Here is a 14,897-nt window from a genome sequence, read left to right as displayed (position 1 = left end):
ACCTTCATAAAAGCACTCTGTTTAGGCAAACAATTTTATCTCAAGTGATTTCAATTATGATGCACTAGCTAGCAGAACATGAGGTTAACTGGGGATTCTCACACAGACACATACACACTTACACGCACACATACTGTGAGTTCCATAATTTTTTTTGTCTTGGGCAGTTCCTTCTGGTCTCCACAATTTTCATCTTGCATCTAAACTGCATATTGGCTTCACATGTCCATAATACCTTATATACCTTATACCTTACCCTACCTTGTGTTTTTGCATCTTGAAGAGTAGCCTCTTTACTTCTGTTTAAGTTTTTTTGCAAACTGTAGTCACTGACACATCCACACCTGCCTCCTGAAGCATGTATCTGATCTGTCGGACAGGTATTTTTTAAATTAGTTTTTGTAGAGGTATTCCTTGGCCTGCCAGGCCCTTTGCGAGCTCACCAGTGCTCTCATTACTGCTTTTTCTTATTATTTCTCAGCGTTATAATGGCTTCCTTGACTTTAAATGGCACAACTCTGGTCCTTATGATGACAAATGCCAATAACAGACTCTGAATACAAACAAAAGCCTAAAATCAAGAATAGATTAAAAAAATGTATCATATACCTACACAAAAAAATTGAATACATCTGACAAACCGGAAACACCGATGAAGCCATTTTGTCCCAAACGTTGTGGTGTCCTCAAATGGGGGTGGAGGGCTCTTTATAAAAAGTGCCACAATTTCTACAGTGAAACCTAAATGTATTTAAATAAATATTTGACTAAATAAATGTATTTAATAAAAGCTGAGTTGTTTGATTACAAATCTAAAATAGTTGAACACAGAGCCAAATCGAGAGAAAAGAAAAGCCCTTGGCCCAGACACTATGGAGCTCACTGGATAAAACTATAGTGGGCTATTCTAGTTTACACTGAACCAGAATACACGGTGCTATTCTCGCAAGCTAGGCTGCTAAAGGCAAACGCCCAAGTCTGTTTTCTTTAGAAAAATATATATACCTATGATATAGACTACATTTATCCAAAGGTCCCGCTATTTTAAAAGCCTGTTCTTCTTTTCAGTTACCTTTTCCGACAATACACGTCACTCAAGCCTTCGCAGTGACGTTTAACTTCGCTCTGGCCAGCCAAAATGGCTGATGTTGCCCTGCAACACCTGTGCAGATGAGCTCCAGAAAGAACGCCACATGTCCTGCAGCGCCAGTAGGCAAGCAAGGTACTGACTATAATTTACCCGCCTGTCTCTTAAGCAGCACAGGATTGTTGCTGCTATCGAACACGGAAAACTTGATTTCTTAAGAAACGTTATCTATGAAACAACCGACGTTTGCTGACCGTGATGTATCCAAAATAAACTATACGTGGCTGCAAGTAAAGTTTTAGTTTGGTTCAGCAGATTGTTAAAACATTGCATGAAACTGCGATGTTCCTAGCGATTCACTCGAATGTCGGCAATACTGCTACAGCACAGTAGCAGCAGCGAGAGATACGCAACCGGGTTGCTTTTTTCCATGGTATTAATTTGTCTCCGTAACGCAGCACAATATCGTCATAAGACATTTGCGATGTGTTTTGTCATCTCACCACGGAGCATATGTACCGTCATCGTATTACAAAGACATTCATTCACTGTCACGTTGAATGTACCTCGTGCATAGCAATCGCACAATAATCTAGTATTCGCTATATGTATGATTTAAAGAAATGCACTATTGCGCATCGTTTTAGTTTATGCTTAATTGACGTGTATGATAATTTGGCTCGTGTACTTGTATAAATTAAGCAGATCTAAAAGCAGCAGACTATTTTTAATTTTGAGTAAATGTTGAGGAATACAAATCCACTATTGGTTCATCTCTGATAGGTGGGTTTGAAAGTAATCTCGTATTATTCGCATACTCAACTGACACGACAGAGAGAAGCCATCTGCACAATATTTAATTACACCAAGTCACAGTATGTACATGAGGTTTTTTTATTTTTTTATTACGTACCACCTACGTTCAGGATAAAAGTTGAAATCAGCGTTTCTTTTTAAAGCACCAACTTACAAGTAAAAATAAGTAACGTTTCAGTCCGTGTCATCAGTACAACCCACAAACATCTCAGTCGCGTCAAAATGAAAATAGGCATTACTCCACACAAAGCGTCATTATTCTGAATGTCCTTGTAAATTGTGCTGTAAACTAAGCCACGCTGATTTCGCTGGTCTAGCGAAGTGTAAGGTTCGAGTGTCCAACGAGTACTTGACTACCGAATAATCCAACCGAACACTTTCTGTATTATGACAATGATTATGGGACTGATTACTAAAAGCAACAGCAATAACAAAAGCATACATATTATCAATAATAATTATATGAATTGGGTTACTATAATTTTATACCAGGCAAGCCCATATTTAAGCCACTCAGTCAACTACATAACTAACTGACGTGTCCTGTCTGTGTTGCAAGGATGCAGCTTAGTAGTTCACTTTCACTTACCTAAATCGTCACACCCAAGGACCTGCATGTGGTGTATTGGGCGTAGAATAGCCTCTCATTTCCATCATTCTGTGGCAGAGCATCCATGTTACAATGGATTGAAAATGTTTATTGGGTTTTCAATATGATAGGATGTCAATGCCACTAGGACAACAACATTTTGCATAAGCACTGTGAGAGCACTAACTGTCAAGTCAAGAACCTTGTTTATTTTTTTCATCCTGAAGGTGTATAAGAACTACTATGTCATTATTTATTCAGTTAATAAGCACCTGGATTCTTGAACGATGCTTCACTATGGTCAGTGAAATCTGCAAGCTGTTTGCTGAAGTCCAGTTCCCTAAAACAGGCTAAGGATCCTTTCTAGAACTGGATAGGTTTGTCTTAATAGTGTCATTGCTGAATTGAAGCTACATCAATTCATATTTGGCTGTATTGGACTAAGTTCCACTTAATATCACAAAATCATTTAACCAATATCGCGCCTATCTTGTTACTTTGGAATGGTACATTGTGCAAGTGCTAGTGTGCTCGGATAAATAACCTCTCAAGGGAGTGCATCTTCTGACACAGCGCCACCTAGCTGTGGATGCTCAGCTCAGCTCTCTATCTCTTGACTCACTATTAGCTTGTTATTGTATTTGACGAGGAATGTTCTCAGCGTACTCCATGAATAGAATAATAAACTATTCATCATAGCTTTCCGGTGTCTAGTATGCTGCTTAGCACTTTGGCTTTTGCAGTAAGACACGGTGGGTTGTTTGCCACAAAATGACTTCAGCAAGGAGTCTTGCTAAGAGTTATTTTGTAGTCCTAAATATTAGCAGCAAAGGCTTAGGTGTTCATTAGACACAGTCTTTACAGTGTATTAACACCTTGCAATGTTATCCCTGTTAAATTCCTTTGAAATGACATGAATCTTTGACCTTTCCTGAAACTATCATGGTAGTATTCCAAATTGTCATGCAATATCACTGGTATGATATTTACTTATACATCCTGTTTAGTTTGCTGGGTGACATTTGGACAACAGCACCATACCCCCAAGCACCCCCCTCCCCCCAAAAAAAAACCTCACAAAAAGAGCAGGTAGACAGGCAAAAGGCAGCATTAGGACCATCTGTCTGGTGTTTATTTAATGTTCTCCATGCTCTGAAGGGTTTCTAGAAGCAGCACTGTAAATATCCCCATTGATCGAGAATCAGGGCCGTCAGATGATGCAGTGTTGAAGAACTACAAGAGTAAATCTACCCAGACAGTAATCCAATCCTATTTTCAGGGCTCTTGGATCTAAGATAGGTGCTTTAAATCGAAAACTTTTTTCCTTCCCCTTTATTTTTTCTTATTCCTGTTGTTTTTTTGGATGGCAGATCTCCATCATTGGTGGCTGCACATCTAAGCTGCTTTCACAGTGAAAATAGGGGAGATGGGAACAGGAGGGAAATGCCCCTTCACTTCAGGGATCTTTGTTTCAGTGTTTTTGATCAAATTTCATGATTTGTACATGGAATTAAATTAAATTTTGTAATAAATTATCCCTATTGTTACCAAATTGACTAAAGTGAGCATTAATTCATTGTATTTATCTATGATTGACACACATGTACAGCATAATATATAATATAGACATTATCTGTTTGCATGCTAATTATTATAGTGCTCAATATATGTTTGTGTTTGTTGGCTCTTCCATTGAAAATTACTTGATCCTCAATACTTGCTTCTTTCAAAACCAATCCCAATGCCATTTTGCAGGTATACTACAATGGCAACAGGCTTGCCAACTGATATATATATATATATATTGTATTTATTTTAGGATATTGTATGTATTTTAGTATAGCTACCATGCTCCATTTCGGTATTATGAATACTCCTAAAAGATTGTGCAAAAGTAACTTATTACATTTGTATTAGACCTCCAAACTTCATGATGAATTGTCCATAGACTTAACATGGGGAGAAGCAATGCTACATTGCTACATGGACATGAGGCTGTTATGTTCAGCCACATCATTGTGTGCAGATAGTAGCCAGCTAGATGACATTACATCGGACACATAGACAGTAGGCTAGCAGCAGCCTGTCTCACTGACTGTCCAAAGTGGCAAGCAAGCACTAAATTTGTGAAAACATGTCAGATACAGTAAAACAAAGGTGGCGAAAAAGAGACCAGCTTGGTTAGTATACATAAACATAAAACTTTCAGAGCCAGTTAGATCTAGCTACACAGAAAAATGGCAGTCACTGTGTTAATGCCAGCTAGTTAATTAGCTAGTCCATAGTTCGGCTTTCAAAAGTAGTTTGCGATCTACCTTGCTAGCTAGATGACTGGCTAGTATGGGATATTTCTCATTACAAATTATATTACATTAATGGAATTTTCCAGAGCGACATACAGTTGATTAGGCTAAGCAGGAGACAATCCTCCCCTGGAGTAATGCAGGGTTAAGGGCCTTGTTCAAGGGCCCAACTGCTGTGCGGATCTTATTGTGGCTACCCTGGGGATCGAACCACCAACCTTGTGGGTCTCAGTCATGTACTTTAACCACTACGCTACAGGCCTCCGCCTGCTGATGGTAGGGGTTGTGCTGATCAATTTAATTTCCTATCTTTTGAGGCCATCAGCCAATGCAAACATTTGAATTTAAACATAGTTTGTTTTGTGATTAATATGCTGTTGACTCAAGTCAAATTGCTAGTTTGTCAATTATATAATAATGGTTCTTCTAAGAAGTACACCATCTCAGTCTAGACTTCTTTCAAGAGAGGAAACTCTGATAGTCAACCTTCTGTATTTTGTCAAAATTGGAAGGATGGCATGTTTTGAAGGTTGTTTTTATCATCAGGTCCACATGTGAGCAGCGTGATTGGATTGTGCAGTGCATCAGTTTATTTTTCCCCACATATAGATGGGTTTCTCAGGTCCTCTCACATATATGGCACATCCATCTCTCTTTGAATGAGTAAAAAGATATTTGAAACAGTGCTCCAATGAAATTAACAATTTCAAGGGATATTCACACACCCTCCTTGTTTGCTTTCTTTTGTTTTACCTTGTCTTCAGCTTCTCGGTGTTAATACCTGTTCCATTTATTGCACCAAAATCCAAGCAGCGCACTTGATACCTTAACAGACTGAGTTAGATGGTTCCAAACTGTGTTTGGGGAGGTCTGGGGAATCCACAGGGAAACCCGGATGTGAATCCCCCAAATCCCCACCCCCCCTCTCCCTGGATTTGTTGTGCTCCTCAGAACTTTCTCAGCATAATCCAGGACCCTACCCAGCCTTCCAGGTTTTCCTTTGTTCCCTTCCTCAACGAATCACACAATATGCTTTGATGGCAGATGGTAATCTTTTGCTTTGAACTGATGTGGGGGCACATTAATCCCCCTGGTTTCTCTTTCTTTTGGCCTGTACAGCACCGTGGCTAGGGCTAGGTAGAGTCTTTGGAAGAGTATGACATCACAGGCTCCAAACTATTTAGGCTACCTCTGAGGAGACTTTAAAGTACAAATACAACTAAATTAGGAAGCCCAAAGGTTAATACAGCAGTTGTGTAGAAACCTTGGAACCTTGGAAATGATGAAGATTAATTGACATTGTAAACTCATTGCCTAATAAGATAAAAGTTGAGCTTCTAAACAAACATATTAAAGCGTATTCAGTTTTGTTTTCTACCTCAGAATGCCTATACCATCTTGTACCATTAATGGTTTGCACTGTGCTATCATACGAGACCTGTGTCCAGAGAAAATTGCTGTTATTATTTCCTAAAATCTGTGACCATGCATGCCATTTATTTAAGATGTCCATTTACAGTAGGGTCTGAAAAACAAAACATTTGACTGTATCAACCAAGTTGTTCATCCTTCATCTGTGCAGGTGGTCTCCATAAATGAGCAGTCAGTAGAGTGATAGTTATTTTGCAGGCCTTGCAGCTTTTGCCTGTGGAATCTAGGCATGTTTTCCACTTGCATCCCCTGCGGCTAAAGTACAGGAGCGTGCTTCAAAACGCTGCAGTATCATATGTTCCTTCAGTGTCTGGTGTCTCTCCCAGGTAGATAACCGTGTTTCACTTGAAAAGACACTGCGGCCTAGGTTGCATTCTGATGTTACACAAACCTCTCAATGAGCAACATTTGCTAACCAGCTCAGCGTGGTGGTTTGGGGGTTGAGGGGGCTTAGATTTATGCATGTGGGAAATTAATTAAGCATGTGATGTAATTCGGAAGCACCAGTCGCGTGAGTTTATCTTGTGCCGTGTACGGGCGCGGGTCTTAAGTGTGACATGTGAAAGGCATTTCACGTGGGCTTTTTTTTTTTTGTAACACTTCCCGCCTCCAGCGCCAGTTTACACAAGAATAGGATGCTGGAACCACAGTGCCATTATTGTGATGTCTAAATGAGGTGTAACACACCTTGTGTGTACAGCTAGAAGGCAGCGAGTTAAAGGGTGAACCTAATCTCTTAATCCTTTTAACTCCCCCATCTGTCATTTCTGCTAGGAGAAGATCCCCCCACAATTACGTTTCAAACATACCTGTGTGCTTTTGTTTCCTTTTAATTTCTGCTTTGTGGAAGTTGGAATTAAACGCTTCATTAAACAAGCCCCACCCCAATGTTAAGAATGCCTCATCACTGGTAGAATTTCCCCTCTGACTGATTAACCCTGTAATGCCTGAATTGTAGTGTCAGTGCATTATAATTACTAGGATATGTCGTAGGCACCCTCCTCCAAGGCAAATTAAGGCATATAGACTGTGTGTATGGTAGTGTCTGAATACAAATGCAGATAAATAATAGTATTTAAGTCTGATCAATTACCATTTATTGTTAACTTTAAACTTACAATTAAATGGGTTTTTTTTCTTGACAACCACACCTTTCCGACATATCAACAAAATTAATCAATTGTGTTTGAAAAATCTTTTCAGTTGGCTTTATTTGTAAGTTAAATTTCAGAACAAATGTGGATTGAATCTTGGCCTTCATCAGTGGCAAAATATACAGGATATTATGCAGTCATAATTACAAAGTGAAATTACAAAGTACTTTTCCTTCTTAAATATACTGCAACATTTGAAACGGTCAGAGTTTGGGTATGCTTTTCTAGGTTTACACTTTTAAGTATACCGAGGATGGGGTCAGTCTCTCTCACCTCACTTTCCGATACGACACACTTTGTGGTCAGAAGCAGGCCAGGTCAAACCAGTTTTCATGGCTTACTCCACCCAAATGCTTCACCCACCTCACCATTATTTCATGCATCAAGCAATAAAAATAAACTTCTGCCAACAAGCAGGATAAAGTCACATGTTCTTTGTCTTCTGTCCTGTTAACAGAGTATTTTTTATTCATATTTATATTCATATTAATTCATGTTTGTATTCATATTCATAATGGAATGAGTTAAAGTATCCTGAACTCTGCACTCAAAGACAGAGCAAGCTTTGTTAGGAGCTGGTCTGTAGAACTGCACCAGACACAGTACTTAATGCTGGGCTCTGCCAATGTGCATTCCCACACTGTCAAGGAAACGTCAGTCATTAAATTGTTGATGTGGCTAATTACCGAACATTAAACCCTTGATTACCTCAAAAAAGCAGATGCAAATACATTGCAAATAATCTCAGTATTACAGAATCACACTCAAATGCTAATTGGTGTACATGCAATTTCGCTGCTGCCAACTTAACTAGAATTAACTCAAATTTGAGACGAGAAGAGCAGCATTCAACGAAGACAAAACAGAACGCAGAAGCATATGTAAAATTATATGAATGAATGGTATTATAATCATGATCATTTTGTCTCATTTGGTTTTCATGTTTTGTCAGTTAGAAAGTGGAAAACTATAATTAGCATGCACACAACGAATAAAAAATAAATATATTCACCACGAAGCATTGCTGTCATCTAATACTATGAGGGTATTAACAGCTGGCCTGTGGGCCAGAAACTGGGGCAGTTGACCTCTGACACAACTGGAATGGATCTGAGGTTAGGTATCAAGTACCTGTGGAAATTGAACAAAAACGCAAACCCCCATTTTAAATGGCCCAGAGCCAACACAATATACCTGAATGTAGTCATTGAGAACAAAGTGCTCGCCAATGGACTTAACTATTAGTGCTTGAAATAAGCTGACTTCCTTCTGCAAATGCCTCCACCAACTGATAACGATAATGTATTAAGCTGCATCTACTGTACTACATTTAAGAACCGCAAATTAATTTATATATAAATAAAGTAAGTAACCTAAAAAATATGTATCTTTATTTTATTTTTAGGAACAGATTGATTGTGACTAGTGTCTCTCAGGTTTTTTGTCCCATAATGCAATCAACAGGGGCACCAAGTTACTAGTACTGTGAAGAACAATAAAAAAATAAAACTTTAAATTAACCTTTTAAGCCATTAGTGTCTCTTGTGTTGCAGTGCTATACCTGCAATGTTGGCAAAATATTGTCAAATATGACTTTTCGCTGAGTACTTACAATTGCTACTAAACCAAAATAAGCAACCGATCTTACCATACACAGGATTTTCTAAAATGACAAAAATGGAGATGAAATTGATCGTATTGCTATGCCTCAGGTGTCTTAAAAATACAATGAGAGGCCTCGAGGCTTGTATTCAATCAGCTTTTTATTCCTAAATGTTTACACAGAAAATACAAGTGCGTCCTTAAACCATGATTGCTTAACTCATAAATTGTGTCTGTGAAAGAAACATACATTAACATGTCAAACCCAGGCCCAAGTGTGGACGTAAAATGCTTTTTAATACTGAACCCTGCTTGCTGTTTGTTTCCCCTTACTTCTGGACAGGTACCAAAAGCAAACTGGCACTTGAAGCCCACCACACCCTGCCATCGCAGGGTTGTGCTTGATTGGCACATGCACTGAAGTGCTGTCACTGGAACTACTGTGAATACAGCTCAGCAGCAAGCTAGCCAGCTGTCCACTTCTGACTTTAGTGATTAGCTACCTGTGACCAAGCTCTCTGAGTATTTCAGGTATTACCAAGAACTTGCATCGAAAAGGGATTTGTCCCCCTCCCAACTGCAGTGACGACAAACAAGTAAACCAATTGCGCTTGCTCTGAGTGGCGTACCTTGCTCCATTGTGCTTGGCTGCTATCAGGACCATTTCTCATGTATTATAAGGACACAAAAAAACTATGGCTGACATGCATAACATTCTTATCACCTTGATGGTTTTGAATCTATTTTAAGCTTTAAATGGAGCCAAATGGTTGATTGTAGAGGTGTTGCCATTCATGCTATATATTTTTTCATTCTTGTGCTGTATCTTTGGTTTAATAATAGCACACCACTCTGTTACAATTGAATCCATCGGTTACTAAGAAAAACATTGATTCAATGAACATTCGGTGTATGTTGGTTGCAGTGCTCTTTTTCAAACGATTTGGGCTTTTAAAAGGCCCCATTATTTTCAAAGGGGAAGCTGTGTATGCTATTTGCAATGCTCTTGTTCCAGAAAGAAAATATCTTTGAACTTTAATGGGACAAATTGTCTGGGACTGTGTTGGAAGCAAAGGAGAGGTAGTTATAATTGCTTGTCTGTGATGCGAGGGCTGTCAGGATTGGGGGGGAGATAATCTGATACCCGTTTGGGGACCAAACTGATATTTCAGCATTACAATGACACCCCTATGTGGAGATTTGAGATTTGTGAGCCCTTTCTGATATGGGACAGACAGAATGTGCAGAAGGCCTGAAACCTACCCCTCTTGGTTTGTGTGCTTGTTGAAGCAGTACCTGAGGGCTATCCAGTCTCCACTGGGGACCTGCTTTTTGAATTCCAGACAGAATGTTCCAGAACAACTGACATTGCTGGCTGTGGCCGGCCAGGTTGAGATCAGCAGTGGGAACATCACCTCACAGGGGTGCTGATGGGAATTGAAGTCCAGGGTAGACATATACACGCTACGTAGCCTCCACATATGGACAAAACCGTATCGCCATGGTCACAGGATATTGTCCTGTGTTTTCCTGAGGAAGTCAGCCTTGGTGTACGAAATGTGATGGGTGTTTATGGGGCTGTATCTAGTGTAGCATGATATTTCCTATCAAGACTCTATCTCGAGTGCCCTTAGGTCCACATTGGAAACTTCCTCATATCTGAACACAGAGGAGAGTGGACATTTATTAGATATGGGGATAGGATTTACAGTACAATGGTCAGGGGTGCTAATCAAACACCTATGTGTGTGAAGTAGAATAAAGCTTGTTTTTATTGTGTGCTGTTGGCTCAGAAGAAAAGGGCCGTTTTGGAAAATCAATGAACGTGCACAATATAGCATGGCCTGCGAAGGAACGCATCATCAATTTAAGGAATCGAGCTTGTTCTTGGAAGTTTATCAGGGCCAGCCGAAGATCAGGTATTGGGTTTTAGGAGTGCTGTGACGAATGCCGGGCTCAGCGGCACCAAGGTTGCCGATCGATAGAGATCATCATTCCGATGTGCCGTTATCTCTCCCACTCCTTGAGGCCTTACATTATTTCCAGTGCCGAATTCCAGGAGGGATCGTTTTGATCGTTATCACTTAGTTCCAAACACCAGCAAAAGCTCCACGGGTCGACTTTCCCCTTTTATGATCCACAGCAGGGATGATAGCCCTCAAAGCCTCCTAGCCTCCTGCAAACGCTAATGCCGTGATGTCGTTGACCTGGTCCTAATGACGCGTTCGAATGGCAGTTCGGAGGATCGCTTTGTTCGCCTCCCGCTAAACGTGCAGGAAAGGTGCTTGAAAAATGTGAGTCTGGAGGCTGTCAGAGTCTCCTGACAGGCGAGTATCCTTATCTCTGAATCAGATCTCCCAGAACACTATCTCTGACATCTCCTCGGCTGTTGTCCAAGGCCTGCTCTTCCTGTTTTCTCACCGACAGATAAGCCTCATGAACCAAAGCTCCATGTGAGTCAAATCTTCCGGTCATGGTTTGAATACACAGAGAGCTGTTTGGGCACCATCTACAGGCGGAGTCTGCTAGAATGACAAACTTGCAAGTTGTTTTTGGTTTTAAATGGCTGCGATATTGAGAGTGTGTTTTTTCATATGCTCAAAAAGTAAAACATTTTTTTATATGGATTGATGCCATTATGCTGTTTTACACAATAAGTTACAGTATTGGGCCTTCTTCCCTGTCATTACTTAATGGTGTAGAGAAGCTTTCTCATTCTAACTATTAGTTATTTATTCAAATTATGGAAGAAGTTACAAATGGTGTATTTCATTTCAAAATGGCTGCTAAAGAGATTGCTGGTTCTGCGTTCTTATTCCAATGTTTATGTCTGTTTGTGCTTGCATGTGCTTGTGTCCATGTGTGTCCATGTGTGTCCATGTGTGTCCATGTGTGTCCGTGTGTTCGTGTGTTCGTGTGTATGTGTGTGTGTGTGTGTGTGTGTGTGCGTGTGTGCGTGTGTGTGTGCGTGTGTGCGTGCGTGTGCCTGTCTGTGTGTGCGTGTGCGTGTGCGTGTGCGTGTGCGTGTGCGCGTGCGTGCGTGCGTTTATGTGCTTGTGCCTGTCTGTGTGTGTGCAGTGTGAGTGTATTTGTGTGCACTTGATTCTACTGCCCCAGTAGTTGACCCTCCGGGCCACACACTGGTTACGGTTGGCTCATCACAGCATGGTTCACAGGTGAAAGCAAGGAAAATAAACATATTCATATTGTTATATATATGTCTGTGCCATTTCCCAAGGATAGTGCTGAATGTAAGCATATTGCAATATATTTAAATGCAGAAATGTAATATAAAGGGATAATAACTTGAATTAAAATCCATTGGTTATTATGTACTGTTATTTATCATTAAATGCATAATATCTGACTCGTCAAAACAGTTTTAATATGCTACAAATTGAAATTACGTATTTATTTCAGTAAAATGGAATTATGTGCAACATTCTTCTGTGTAAAGAATATCATGTGTGTTTTAAGCAATTCTGATGTCTGCCATTATCTGAATTGGCTTTGATAAAGGTGATTTAAATATATAAATTATCAACTGCATTTATGTAACAGAATAAATGCATTGTTTTCCATGTGGTTTGATGCATTTCATTGGAATGCTTCATATTGATTTTTATTATTATTATGATTCTCATGAACAAATTGGATTTTTCACTGATGACCAACTCGGTGCTTTCCAGTAGTTTTTCTATGCTTACCTCCAGGATTATAGAATACAAATAATTCGAGCAGAACAATTCCGCAATACCAATTTTCCATTATTTAAACAACTCTCAGTTGTACAAATAATCTTTCACACAAATCAGGGATTAACCAATCTTTGGCACTTGGTGAGAGAGAGCAGGGAGGCCAATGCAAATATCAATGTTACAAGTTTTTTTTTTTTAATAACCTGTTTTAAGGTTGCAAACACGGAATGAAGCCCACACATCAGTTTGCATTATTCAGTAATCTGGCACTCATCTCTGCAGGGGGCGAGATCTGTGGTGGACCATATCGTTAGCCAGGCACACGCGGCTGTTTGGACACGCATCTTTCCTGCCAGTCCTCCGTTCCAGAATAGACAACCACAGAGTAAGTGGGGCTCAGGAGTCTAACCTGAGAAAAGTATGCATCTATATCTATCTAACTGAAAACCCAAACAAAAAAATCTGAAACCGCATGGCTTGCACTGTTTACTTTTGCCTTAGCAAGCTAGGGCATTATTTAAGTTTCAATGCTGGCTTGTTTTTCTTGAATGGAGAGAAGACCTCAATAATGGTATGCCTGCCATGAGTAGTCATAACTGACATGAATAAATTATTCATTTGTGAAAAAGATTTGACTTACTATTTGGGAATTGTCAGAAGTAAAGCTGATTTAATTTGTTTAATTTTTTTACTGCTAAGCCTGTAAGCATTATTCAAGCATGCAGAACCACAGGTCTGTGAAGGGTTGTTAGTGTAAATGAAAATGACGGACGTGACAAAGCGAATCGATAAAGTCTCTCGGTCCAGATGCACAGGATACCATCTAAACCAAGCGCATTCAAAAAGGGCTTCATATTGATCCCACAGTACAATAAATATGTGGATGAGCGACAGACAGGCATAGTGATAGCAATAAGCTAGCAAACAAGATTTACTCTTATTTTGTCTCAAATGAATTTTTCCAAAGTCAAGATGGTGTTACTGTGGACAAAATCCTAATGCTTGGTGCTCAATATTGTAGGGTCATTTTGGTTGGATTTATTGGTTTGTCTTAAGGTCATGTCAAATTATGATCATTCTGTTTTATGTTATCTACAGTAAACAAGCATTTTTTGTTGTATTGCATTCCCAACCCTCCATATGCAATATGAATAGGTGTGTGATGATGGGTTTAATGTTAGCTAAATAGCATGTTGATATAACTCAAAAATACAACTGTTATGCATTTTCTCTGCTCTCCTCTTGACTTTAATCTTTTTTTCTGAAAATGAGGGCATGCTGATCATCCTACTACACATGGTACTCATTGGACGTAGTGCAATGCTGCTCAATATTCAGTACAATGCTGAAATGTAGGTCCAGAGAAACATGTCCTGTACTAGGCACTCAGTCCATATGGTCATTTTGTCCCATGGCTACCATTAAAACTTGACAATTCCATACACATTCTGAATTCAAAGCAAAATTGCACATTTATACTTTGTAGCCTATTATAATTATTTTGCCTAAATAAATACAAAAAGTGACTTAATAGCAATGGCAAAACAATTCATGCATTCTCTAAGACCATTATATCTTAGAATATACACCTGTAGCTGAACAAAAGTTTGTAATTTTCTAATAATCTTTGTATGGTCTTTTTGGTTATAATATTTCCCCACAGTCCATATGTGTTAACCGTTGGTGGAAAGGGGGCCCAACCATCTGCAGTGGAGAAAGCCACAAACAGACCTGTGGGCTACCCAGGAGCCTGTGTCTGCTGTGAAGTCTATGAAGGGGATGGACAGCTGACCCAGAGTGCTGAAGCCTGTCTCACCACAGGCCCTAGTTAGCACCAGAAGGTGGAGTGTGCCTCTTGCCTTATCTCTTATGATGTCCTCACACATTTAACCACCAAAGAAAACCATAGTGACATATATTTATCTTAAAATGCATGATATGTGGAAAGTTTTCTTCTTTTTAACAACGATTACATTGAGGCTAGTGTCGAAAAGCGAGAATAGGAAGGGGTTGTTTTGCAAGATTCTGTTCAGAACTGCATGAATTTAGCTTGCATTCACAGTGCTGAAAATGAAAGCAAATGGCTGTGATAATCAGACATTCATCATATAGTTTATGAATTACTTTACCTTACTTGGCTACTGACCACATTCCCCGCACTGCTGCAGTTTACTGTTTTTGACAGGTTTTCTGATGTTCCTGTTAGCAAACCTAAGT

At 39.5% G+C, this 14,897-nt stretch overlaps 1 protein-coding gene across 2 annotated transcripts in view; it reads left to right on the top strand.

Moving 5' to 3' along the window:
• The first annotated feature begins 1,105 nt into the window (after window positions 1-1,105).
• Window positions 1,106-14,897, top strand: part of nfatc1 (nuclear factor of activated T cells 1) — a 196,793-nt gene continuing 183,001 nt past the window's right edge. For both annotated transcript variants that reach the window (XR_009707389.1, XR_009707344.1), the window contains exons 1-3: window positions 1,106-1,222; window positions 12,963-13,065; window positions 14,344-14,521. The gene's annotated coding sequence lies outside the window, so the exon portion shown is untranslated. The remainder of the gene's footprint in view (window positions 1,223-12,962; window positions 13,066-14,343; window positions 14,522-14,897) is intronic.

Source organism: Conger conger, chromosome 1 (assembly GCF_963514075.1).
Source record: "Conger conger chromosome 1, fConCon1.1, whole genome shotgun sequence".
Taxonomy (NCBI): Eukaryota; Metazoa; Chordata; class Actinopteri; order Anguilliformes; family Congridae; genus Conger; species Conger conger.
The sequence above is the reverse complement of the archived record's forward strand: the minus strand, read 5'-3'. Positions and strand labels throughout refer to the sequence as shown.